General features: G+C 31.9%; 1 protein-coding gene across 2 annotated transcripts in view; it reads left to right on the forward strand.

The window, feature by feature from the left end:
- Positions 1-13509, forward strand: part of Mhcl (Myosin heavy chain-like) — a 403602-nt gene that overhangs the window by 162037 nt on the left and 228056 nt on the right. The window contains exon 1 of one of the 2 annotated variants that reach the window (XM_089645047.1): positions 1433-1554. The exons of the other annotated variant lie outside the window; for it this stretch is intronic. The gene's annotated coding sequence lies outside the window, so the exon portion shown is untranslated. Of the gene's footprint in view, positions 1-1432; positions 1555-13509 lie in introns of those variants that run through there. 2 annotated transcript variants of the gene reach the window in all.

The raw sequence follows: 13509 nt of genomic DNA on the forward strand, positions 1-13509 counted from the left end.
TTACATACATACATCTCATTCCAACTATAGTTTTCACTCTCCAATACAACGTTTACACAGTCTTGGTAACAAATACTTAAATAATATAAATGTATTTGACAATAATTTGAACTTGGCCAACTTTAAACGGAGTATGTGCGAACTATTTTTACCTAATTTGTAAACTATTGTTATACTTTCTTATTATCATTATGGTTGATTTTGTGGATTTTGGCAGATTTTATATTTTTCGTCTCACTTACTCTATCCATACCTATATTTTTAAAATTCTTATATTTTATGTAACATATTTTGTCAAATCTGATATTTTTTTATGTAACCTGTATTTTGTTAACACTGATTTTTTTTATATTTTTTTTTTTATATGTAATCTGTATAACTAAAAAATAAATATGTACATTATTATAGGTAAAAGCCCTATGGGCGTTTAAATAAATAAATAAATAAATTAACTAACACAAGCAATAAACTCAAAAAAATCCGCAGGTGTTTTATCAAATAAGTCTGCTCCCTGCTCTCTGTGTAAGATATCTAAGATATCTGTCATTTTCATTAAGGTGTTTTATGTTTTTCTGTTTATTTGTGTTTTTATGTTTATTTATGTTTTTCTGTTTATTTATGTTTTTTCTGTATGTAACATTAATTTTATGTGGAAACTTCACTGTTTAATTCAACATGTAAAATGTAATTATTTATATAAAATTGTAAAACTGTTTGTTTCCCCAATAAACCAAAAAAATAGTTGATTCCCACTGTTATGAAAATATTTTATTTAAAAACCCGCTAATATTATCAATTTTGTAATGTTTTTAAAATAATAAACTGAATTTGAATTCAAATTGAAATTATGGTTATTGACTGTGTGACAAAATTATTGTATTGCTGAATTTAATCGCTCATAGAAAATTAATTTTGTAAATTAATATTTTTAAATGTTCAATGCAGAAGATAATGGTAGAAGGAGCGGGATACGCCTACAGAAGATTAGTTACTTATATTTATAATTTGTAAATATATATATATATTAACTTGTTGTTTTCCTTTATTTACAGGTAAGAATTCAACTCCTTATTTTTGATTACAAGACCGGAAAACATGGAAGTAAGGTAAGACAATTTTATTTTCGTAAACCTACTGCGTACACTTCCGCAGTTGAACGTTGAATCACATTAGCCAGAACTCCGCTTCGAGAAACACTTGATTCCAGTTTTCCATTCATCCGAGTCCAGTAAACATCAAAAGTATCGTCAAGTAAAAGACACTTTGTAACAAAACAAATATACCAAATCGTATTAATTTCTTCACCAGGGCCTAGCATAAATACCTTTTTACAGATTCTCGTCGATATTTGGTATGGGAGTTTCCCGATTAGCATGGGAGTAGAATAGGTATAGTTTACCAGTTTTCTTCCTCAGTGCAAGTTAAACCTTTGCGTCGCGTGCGCGCGCATACGCCGAATTATTTTTATCTCGAATTTGAATTTCGAACGAAAAAACTCGTTTTGCGTTTGTTTTCATATTTAAATTTCGATCGTTGAATTATTACGACTGAACGGTTTGTTTTTTTGTTGTTTTCGTTAGGCAATTATTTGAATATCGAATGATAATATAATATATATTTTTTAAATTTCGATAGAAAAGTGTTTTGTATTTTCTTTTTATATTTGAATTAAATTAGAACGTTTTTATTGTATTTTATTAGATTTTATTGCTTTGTTGAATATCGGCTGTTAGTCGTTACGGAGTTTTTGTTTTGTTTGGAAAGCGCATGTTTATAGAACTACGTTTTCTTAGTGAATTGTGTTATTTTTTATCTTAAAGGTTTGTTTATGTTAGCGGATTGAACGTTTTATTGAGGTCGTAGTAAACATAGTAGAAGATAAATATAAATTAAACAGTGTTTCCAAAAATGTTTAAATATGTCTTAGCTAAGAGCGTTTTATCTCCATAGAATATTATTTTGTAAAACTGATATAAGAGTTATATTCAGATATGATTTGAGATTTCCGCAGCCAAAAGTACTATAGTAATTTATTTTTGGGGTATTATGCCGTGTTGCGCCACCTTGTTTATCCAACGTTTCGGAGAGCATTACAGAGTCGATTATCAGATACACAACAATAAATCACAAAAAAATTGTATTGCTTAAAAACTCTTAAAATTGATTTTAATGAAAACATTTCTGGAATAGGGTGGTTTCTTTTTATTGTGTCCTTTCTTATCGGAGGTTTGCTATCATCAGGGAAAACTTTGATTTGAAATCATTGATTTACTGAGATATAAATTTTATCACATAAATTATGGGTAATTATTTACCTAACCGCTGCACATTTAAATAAAAAAATAACAACATTTGTGCTTCAATCTTATAAAAAATATATGGCGTGGAAGCGTGCCGACTGTTACCGAGTTACGACCAAACTGCACTTATGCGTTTGGTGTGTAGATAAAAACAAAGGCGGGGAAATGCTTTGCATATATGCGATTTGTAATAATATAGGTGAAAGATGTTGGCGACACTTGTACTCGCTGTTGCATATTAGCAATGGTTCATGGCTCATCTTTTTGTTTTTGTTATTTTTGTCTCTAATCATTTGGTCTGGGTATTGTGACATCACGCCCATATGCGATATAGAGGATATCCTCTAAAACAAATAATAATAATGATTGGCTCATTTGTATAGCGCCGTTTTCGTGAGAAAATCAACTCATGGGCGCTTAACAACTTAGTTAGCACATTTAATGTGTTCCTAGAACGGGTTGTTTCACAGAATTTGAACACTTCATCAAATTTCAAAGTTGATTTATAAGTTCTGTGAAGGTTCTATTCAAGTTCTATTATTATATCATTATTGGCCAGTGGCTTCACAAATCTGAAATAATAACAGCACTTTAAAATAAATTCTGTGGAAAAACCCGTCCTTAGACAACTTATTAACTATGGCTTATAATTAAGAAGAAGACTTTATTCAGCAAAGGATTGAGTATTATTATTATTAAATTGTGAATGTTTTTTTCTAGTACTCTACAAGATCCGTTAAGTTTTTCACACCTTCAAAATATTTTTAAAAAATCGTCAATTTTGGGAAACAAGCCTGTGTCGATAATATCGATTTCTGCATTTCTATGTGTTTTAATATCGTTACCGTCTTGCAGTGTTGTCAACGTCGTAAATTAACGTTAATTGTAGTGTTGCAACGATTAACCGCAGGCTAAAATAATCGTCAATGTTTTTGTAATGACCGATTATCCATTCGATTATCAAACAAGCATTTTTGATTAGGTAAGTTAAAAGACTCTGTTCATTAGTGTACACAATTTACTATTTTTATGTTTAACTAATTCGTGGTTTTAGGAACGTTATTTTTAGGTTAGGTTAATTAAGTTAGGTTAATTATACCATTTATACATTGTTTTTTTAGTGAATTATATTTAACTGCAGTCAGATCGGTAAGCTCATTTTGTCTTTAGCCAGAGGTCACGGGATTTAAATCTACATTAACTTTTATTTTAATCAAATATTATTTCCGTACAAAGTATATTTGCACATCTTTAGATAGTGGAATGTAATCCCAGTTTCATTCCGATGAAGTATCACCCCTCAAAATCGAAACCTTGCCTAAAATAAGCCATTTTAGGCAAGTTAGTGAATGTTTTATTTTTATTAATTAATTAATCCGTTTACAAACTATAATACTGTTTTTTTAACAATAATCAATATCAATGTGTATTAGAAACGAGTCCCGGTACGATTAAGGGAGTTATATGGTGTGGTAACCCTCTATCATCGATCCATGAAAAAGGTTCCCGTTTTTACCTGAAGAGCGTGCTTTTGAAGATAAAAGTGCTGCAAGTTTCGCCCTTTAGAAATTTCTAGAACAGTCCGGAACATTCGAGAGCATTCTATAACATTCTGGAATGTTGTGGAATGTTAGGGAATAGTCTGGAACGTTAATTTAAATATATTGTTTGTATTTATTTTCATTTAGTAAAAAAAAAACTATTCCACAATAATTTTTGATTGAATAAGCGGTAGCGTAATCGAAACACTAATAATTATTGCATAAGTAATACAAACGAATCTTTATCAGCTGTTGATTTTGAAATGCAAATAAACAGCTTTTAGCTAAGCGTCTTTCAGCATAAAATGCATTAAACAGTCATAAAATCTGTCAATTATTTATAAATCTTCGATAATAATAATAATATTTAATAATTTATTTTTGTGTATTAATACGTAAACAACATTTAGAAATTTCAAATGAGATATATTCACGCGTACGTGCTTATCTACATGATATCGTTCTGCCGCTGAGAACTCAGTTGTAGCATCTCTTTCTGTTGCATGCGTTGTTGTTGATAAAGAAAGAGATGTTCCAAAGGAGCTATCAGTGGCGTAACTTTATCAGATATCATCTCTTTATCGGTTAAAATTTTCGCAGATATGTCGGTTATTAATTAGTTTTTTAATCTATTTATTTTGTTTATTATTTGACAATTTTCAAGTGGCGTAGCTAGATTCTGTCCGCCCCCGCTTCATAAGAAATATGAATAATTAAAAAAAATATATCATGATGGAATCGAATCGACGGCCTACGTGGTCGAGGTAAGGCTCTCGACTAGCAAGCCGGTGGTCGCGGGTTCAAATCCCGACGTGCGCGAGTAAATTTTATTTTATTGAAGTAGAAGATAGTACTAATAAATATAAACGAAAAATGAAACACAAGACAGAAAAAAATATCTAGGACCTAGACTTACCTGGACATATATTATATCGATGAGTATTACCTTCAAAAGTTAATGAAGAAAAGTTGTTCCAATAAAATATAAATTTTATTTTACATTATACTGTCACATCACAAAGTGTTCATATAAACAAATAAATCTTATTTGATTGATTTGTGTTATATCGCAATTTACTCATTTAAAATAATATATAGTAGATATATTCGCGTCACGTTCCAGAGTGGAAGGTACTCTCAGTATCGCCCTGGTAGATCACTATTCAGAATTTAAATATTGCTTGAAATGGCTTTAGCCGTGTTTTGTGACCAGATTTGAATAGTTACTTCCCCGCCTTCCTCTTCCCCATATCCTTCTTCTCCCCACTGCCTTCAGCCCCACAACATACCCCAATTGGGGATGCCATAGTCTATTATTCTGGGCAAAGACGAATACATATGGTAGTTAGTCCCAGGATTTCTGCATTGAAATAAATCCTGACTTCTAGTATTACGTTGTGGAATCCGTAAGGTTATCAATTCTAGCAATACCGGACTATCAACTAAATCATTTAGAATTTTTTTTAGAAATAACAAGTCAGTGAAAATTCTTCTGTCTGACAATTTGAGCATATTCATATAATTTAACAGAGTGTTGTAGTTCAACATAATTGCTGGAATACCCATTTTAAAATGTATGAAACGTTTGAATTTGTTTTGTATTCTTTCAACAGCTTGTACATGTATATTATAATGTAGGTTCCAGACAGGAGAATTGTACTCAAGTTGACTTCTTACATAGGCAAAATATAACAATTTAATACACATTGTTAAAATTTCTGGTTGGCGTTGTTATAAATCCCAACATGTTATTATTATTATTATATAAGCCCTTATTAGAGATTTCTGTTATGTGGTTAACAAATGAAAGATTTTATTGAAAAGTGATGCCTAAGTCTTTGATTTGTGTTAATGTCTCAATAGCATTGTTATTAATGTATACGCCACTGTTTAAAATCGATCAAATTTGCTGACAAAGTTAAGTCCGGTAGATTCGATGTAGATTGTCTAATGCCAGATTATTTAGATTAGCTGAAGACAAAACCGCGCGGGTGGTGACGAACTCGTATGGCTCGACCTGTACAGTCTCGACTACTGATGCTGACTCAAGCTCCGGAAAATATAAAACAAAAATAATTTATAATAATAACGTTTTAAGGGTAAACCTAAAATTATTCATAATCTGCTCGTTCTTAGATGGCGTTAATTTACTTATTTTATATAAATACACCTTTTGCATTTTATGCTTTAAAATATTAAGACGAATGAAGTGTTTGCGCCCGTACATACACAATATGAATATGAATAAATAGTTTTGTCCGATTAAAAAATCAATTCTTTCAAAAAGGGCATACAAATACAATATTGGATTGAATCATCGATACAATATAATGTGTCGAAATACGATTTCTGACATTATTGTAAATCAAAATTCCTTATTCGTTAATTCCTATGTCTGTGCTTATTCGTATAAATAGCCTAAATAAATGCAATTCTTGGAGCCTGGTTATCCCTTTTAGAGTTGGTCTATTAGTTTTGTCTGTACCTCAGAAGTCAAAGGTCGGTTGTCACATTTTTTAAATTGTTCAGGAGAGAGGAAATAGATTTTTTTTCTTTGAACATTGTGGGTATACCAAAACTTTTATGTTGACCTAACTTAGTTTCACATTGTCGTAGGACAACCGTCTTTATACCTCTGTGTAGATATTGAAATATGAAAAAAAACCAAAATTAAACCTAACCTAACCTAACCTACTTTAACCCGGTTAATAAAGTTTTTGTTTCATCACTTTCCATGACTTTATGTAACTTTTTAAAGATGTGATGAATTATCATTGTGATGATTTATCCGGTCGCCTTCTGACTTACGTCAATGGTTCTCTTCTGACTTACGTCATTCTGCATATCCCTGCTAATTCATTTATTTGTGTGTATTCGCATTTTTACATCAGGTTAATTAGTCACAATTCTCAATTGTTTAATGACAAATAACAGTCAAAACTGACTGCAGCCATTTGTGAGGTTGAAGGAAGTTCTAAAGGTGAAGAAAAATAATAAGGTTTGGGAAGTGCCTGGCGATTCACATCTGTATAAAATAAAGTCGCTATCCGCGTCTCTATGTTTGTGCGCTTAGTTCTTCTAAACTAAGCAAAGGATTTTGATATGGTTTTCACTATCATTTAGAGAATTTCTTCCGGAAGGTTTATATATATGCATATAATATTTCTATGTATATAATATATGTAATATGTCTATCTCCTAAGGATAACCCCCAGTAACACCGGGTACAAATCAGCTAGTAAAATATATCTAAAACTATTTCGAGCAACGCACGGTTCAACTCTGAATGGTAATCTCTTATCAGAGCGACACTGGCAAAATGTTGTCCACTTTGGAACGAGGTGCAAAAATACCTCATCTTATTTTCACAGTATGTGAAATACATTTATAATATGTAAATATTAAGGCGATGCACTACGTAGTAATGCAAAATCATGTGTTTTTGGTTTGAAAATTTGGTCGCCTAGAAATGTTTCAGATGCTTTAATTAAATAGTTCGAGTAGAATACATCCTGGCCTTTGAAATAATCGAGTATTTTTTAGATAAGTCTTTTTATAAGCCCCGAAAAAAATAATGTATAAGGTCTATGAAAACTGCTTCAAAGTTCAAAATCTCCTACTTACAAACCCATTTTTGGTTATGGTTTTATTGTATAGGGTGGAAAATTAAGTTATTTATAAAATCATCGAAAAACATTTAAATATTTGTGCCTGAACATCCACAAAATAAAATAAAAGGCACTTTTTGGCCATGTTTTTTTCTTGCATAAATCAAAACAGGTGGATGGTGTGAAGCGGGAATTTAAGCCTTATCGCCTATCTACGTAGGGTGTGTTATACGACGTAGTGCATCGCCTTAAATGAATTTTGTTTGACCACGTCACAAAGGATCTGTTTTCGGCTCTTCCACAAAGATCGTCGTATGAATACAACTAAACTAAAGCAATCAGAAACAAACGATATAGTTTGGTTAATTACCCACGAAAAAGAAACAAAGACAAGGATCTTAGCGACCGTGAAAACTAATGGCTAAAAACCAGATGAATGAATTTTCTATGACGTTATTGTGAGTTGACTAGGAAGTCAACTCACAATAACGTCATAGAAAATCGTTCAACATTCGTCGTGATTCTCATAAATACTCATTTCAAATCATTCAAATTTGAATCATGTTTTCGTACGTTTCATGCTGCAGTAGAGTCGACGTTAACGTGCATCTCAAATATGTATAATGCCCGGCGCTTGGGCTCTTTTGTAATAATTAATATAAATATCTAATTGCTTACAATTGCTTAAAACAATGACTCAAGTGCCTCCTTATTCTTGATTACCTGTAATATTTATTGACGCGATAAACATTTAAACGTGGGGGTGTTCCAGAAGTTATTGGCAATTAGCATTACCTGGTGACCTTGATTTTTTTATTGTAATATTTATCGTTATGAACGATTGTTTGACTTTTATGATTCAATCTGATTTATGGATTTGCCATTTCGTGCTTTTGTGTCTGTGTTTCTCAAAGTGGCTGATTTCGCCCCTCGTTGAAGGGATCTTGGGGAAGGATGGTGGCCTGTTTCGGCAAAATTATTAAATATTTTTCACTTCAAGTATCCGGGTAGCCATTTGTCGTAAAAATGGCCCCAGCATCGTCCTAGTGAAATTAGAATGATTGGAATCGAAACTTTGCGTAATGTAGCTTTAGTTGTGTTTAGTGACCAGATATGAATAGCCAGGTACTTTTCCCAACCTTCTTCTTCACCTCTCTTTCCCAACAAAAAAAACTCTGCTATAATCGCACTGTCCCGGGAAGTTGGATACTCTTTTGTTATCAACCGAAAAAAAAATTGACACATTCCAATATTTAACAATTTTCCTTTCAATTTTGAGTCCTGTTTGAATATTTTTTAAAATCAAACACTCTAATTTCGGTTGTCTGTGCTTTAGTCCTGCGTGAAATTTGGTTCAATGAACTCAAATTTGCTTTGAATTTAAGTGTCATTTTTAATATTGAAGCTGATTTTGTAAAGAATTCACACAAGCGATAATGTAGGTACCTACCTATTTTCAGAAAAAATAATTTATTGTCTTTTTTCAAAACTGTCGTGATTTTTCTCTCACGGTTCTACGATAATTTACGACATTTTCTTTTCTTAAAGACATTTCTCTGGAAGAAGGGAGAGAGGAAGGAATACAGTGAATATAGTTGAATAACTACAATGAATGTAGTTGAATAAGGGATGAAGAGCCAACATGGTTTGAGAAACACTGGTAAACAATTTTCGTATTTTGTGTAGGCTCAACTCATATGATTACTAAAGTCCCACCTCGCTGGCACTCTGAATTTAAACATGAATAAACATAAGATTACATTGCCATTCATTCCGCCGCATTATAATGCATCTGTTTTCATTCAACTGTCAGCTCAACCGATGTGGGTCGAACTAAAAACCCTCGCAGGCCTCGGAAACTTCCGAATACATTATATTCTATATTATACGCTAAAATCATAGTCTGAATTCTTGTTCTCGACAAATCATTTGCAATTTTTTAAATATTGCTGCTTTAACAACCGCAAGTTGTGGCTTCATTTTAATTTTATGAAAATACATAACTTTGTATTCACAAAATAATTGATGTGTTTCGAAACCAATGGTTTCTTTATCAGGATTAACGTATAATTAAAATAAACAAATATAGGCATAGACAAACAAGTGTGGACAAATTTATAGAAAAAATATTCGAATGAACTGTGATTAATTAGTTTTTATTATAAAAAATATATTTATGAAAAAACAGCTTGATGATTAGTTAGTTAATTTCGTTCCCATTATGTGTTATATATTCATTTAGGTTTTTTTGAAGTTTTTTGAAACATCAAGAACTCTCTGAGCTTTGGCATCATAAAATTACCAAATTTCTCTTTCTGGAATTTATAGATTTAGTATTTTGAAAATACGCCAAACTGTTCAGTTGGCGGTGCAATTGGCAGTGGCATAGAGTCGCTAATCGCTAATATACCAATTCTGAATAGCCCCACATTCCAGAAGGCTCCGAACACCGATAAACTGTACCCAAAATAAGTGAGAATAATAAAAATAGTGTTTTGACTTTAAGGCGATGCCATACGTAGTAATGTAAAATCATGTGTTTTTGGTTTGAAAATTTGGTCGCCTAGAAATTTTTCAGATGCTTTAACTAAATACTGCCAGTAGAATACATCCCGGCCTTTTAAATAATCGAGCATTTTTTAGATAAGTCTTTTTATAAGCCCAGAAAAAAATAATGTAAAGGCCTATGAAAACTGCTTTAAAGTTCAAAATCTCCTACTTACGAACCCATTTTCGATTATGATTTTATTGTATAATGTGGCAAATTAAGTTATTTATAAAATAGTCGAAAAAAAATAAAATTTTTATGTCTTAAAATTTTAACATCCACAAAATAAAATAAAAGGCACTTTTTGGCCATGTTTTTTTCTTGCATAAATCAAAACAGGCGGATGGTGTTATGCGGGAAATTAAACCTTATCGCCATCTACGTAAGGGTTGTTATTGATAGCGGCTCAATTTAAAATATTACACGACGTAGTGCATCGCCTTAAACATAGCTTCAAGACACCTTGCTGCAGGTAACCAATGACTCATAAAATATTAAACATCAGCCTCCACTTTAAGACCGGAAAGGCCCCCAAAATGTCAATATAAGGCGAAGCTTAATACTAAATAATGATTTTCGATTAATCTTTGTAACGAATTGGTGTACATTATGAATATCAAAAATTATGTTTTAGATAAATTGAAGCTTTTCATATCGTTTACCTTGAGTAGAATTCAAATAAAATAAAATATTTACTCAATATAACATATACATGTAAAAAAATAACTATTTATTCAATAGAAATGTATGAACGCATAAATTAAACAACTTAAAAGAAAAAAACAATATTATGGGTAAGATTATCTGTGACAGTTTCCCTTGATTATTTTTTCGCGTTATTATAAAATTGTTTACAAAATAAATAAATAAAACACTTTTGCGCATGAAATCGTGTGTTTTTGACTTCGTTTGCCAAGCGATTTTAATAATGCCTATCCTATATTCGTAGCGAAATAAGGCATACCAAGAATATCTACATTTTTGGCTTGTAGTTTCCGTTTAAGGCGAAGCTTAATGCCAAATCACTATTTTGATCAAAGATATTAGAAGAACGAGATATGCTATGTTGGCCGCCGGACCGTAGGCGGAGTACTACCTAATTAGGGTACTTTGAATACTATCGGGACGTGTACGCACAGAAATCTGTTCTATGTATTAGTGCGGATACCTTAGCGTAAGCGAAGGTGTGCAGTAGTATTGGTGAACAAAACCGGCGACACTGGGCAAAACAATTCCACACAGTATGAACTGCTCATAGCACATCTCGTTCTTCTAATATCTTTGATTTTGATTAATCTTTATAACGAATTGGTGTACATTATGAAAACCAAAAAATATACTTTCGTTAAATTGAAGGTTTTCCTATCGCTTAGCTTGAGTAGATTACAAATAAAAAATAAATTACCCAATAAAAAATATAAATGCAAACTACTACAAAAAATATTTCTTCAATAGAAATATATGAACGCGTAAAGGAAACAACCTTTAAAAAAAAAACAATATTATAGCTAAGATTATCTGTGACAGTTTCACTTGATTAACTTTTTTGCTTTCTTATAAAATTATTTACAAATTAAGTAATACCAGTTTTTTGCTTGAAATCGAACGTTTCTAGACTCCGTTTGTCGAGCGATTTTAATGCCTATTACCTACGATATAAGGTATACCAAGAATATACACATTTTTCGCTTGTAGTTTCCTCTTAAGACGGGACCCCTGCATCGTCCCTGTGATCTACCATATTCAAAGAATGTTCAGTTCTTTAATTCTTGCGTCTGTAACTCGGATTGCTCAGGAGCTTATAAATAATTTTATAGGACAGGATAGACCGCCACACATCTCTGTCTTGAAACAATCCTTGTTTCATTCACCTTCGTACATCGTCTCATGCATAGACTCTTCTGTAGGAGACAATGTTAAACTAGTATATTTATTGCAGCAAACAGATCGCCAGCCATTGTCTGCTGACTTATTTATCTTATTTCACATGCAAATAAGTACAGCCCACACATGTATGGACTACTGATGGAGGTTTGCAATACGGAAATGTTAATGAGATTATTCTAATTCTAAAAACATACATAAAGATTCTTTATAAACTTTGATTTATTTTGTAACAATCAGAATATAATGACACATTATTGGTACATCGCAACAAATATTTTAAGTGCAATGTTGTGTAAATACAATTAACGAATTCCTTTAATATTGTCAATTTGACTCAATTAGAATATGTATGCATATTTTGTGCGAGGTTAATTAATATTACTTAATTTAAATAAAATAAATAATTTATAATTATTAAAGACAATATTAGCGATTCCTAAGCGAAAATCTGAAACAGAAAAATCAGAAAAAGAAACGGTCACATCTAGGACTCGAACCCAGGACCCTTGTCTTTCCGGGGCACCGCTCTTTCTTTTTTCTTGTTTTTTTTTTTTTAAATATAATCATTTCATTCTTTCTGTATTATGCTATGACTGTCAATAACTATTTCTGGTAAATGGCACTCGTGCCCTTAATTCTAAATAAATAAATAATGTTTTCCTGACTGAATTAAAATTTCGATACAAAGTGAATTTGTAATTATTAAAGGAGTAATTGTACTTAATTTATCTAATCTTAATTAATTTATCATTAGCATCGATTTTACTTTTAATTGTGTACCTGTGTCATAGAAATAATATTTATAGTTTTCCACTTGTTTATTAACAGACCGATTTTGTATTTCCTTCTGTTGTTGGTATCTTCGTTACAATTATAAACAAACGGGCTAAGGTTCAATGTTAAAACAATTGGCTTTGTAGAGTTATGTCTTCTAAGCCAATTTTTCGAAATTCTTAAACGATAAATTTAATATTGGATGACGCAGATTAAAATCATGTTGTCAAAGAATGACCGCTGCATACATTCTCCGGCGGGATTGACGAGGTCCACAGGGCGACGCCTGAAGTCCTAATCGGGCTCACTGACAGATGTTTCCCTCTGACCCCCCACCATACGAAAAAAGGGGAATAGATTAAAAATAACCTCATTAAAACTAATATAATCGCTGATTAGGTAACTTTTTAGTAAAGTCTTGCAATAATGGTTTTATTTTCACTTGCTCGCAATTTCGTGAAATAAAGATCTCGTTGGCATGTTAATATATTGCAAATGTGCAATAGTCCACGTGGGATTATGTGACGTCACAGCGGCCCTCGCACGTGTCAAGAGCCAAAAGGAAATAGATGGAAATTTCGACACGCTGCATGGAAATTCGATCTTCGCCGTTGTGAAACAACAATAATATGCAGATGGCAATGCCCCCAGTACGAAATGCGAACAACTATGTAGGAGCAAAATCCATCAAAGTCTGTCTGTATGTTAGTCAATGATTTGCGTATCAACACTAAACTTTGTGTCGTCGTGCGTGAAGAAAGCTCGCTGCTTTATTCCCTTCAAATTGTCTTTAAAAATTTCGGTCCAACAAACAAACTCAAGAAAACCTTTCAGTACTTTCATCACATTTG

Source organism: Hesperophylax consimilis, chromosome 22 (assembly GCF_061612785.1).
Source record: "Hesperophylax consimilis isolate HC1 chromosome 22, BYU_Hcon_1.0, whole genome shotgun sequence".
NCBI classification, from domain to species: domain Eukaryota; kingdom Metazoa; phylum Arthropoda; class Insecta; order Trichoptera; family Limnephilidae; genus Hesperophylax; species Hesperophylax consimilis.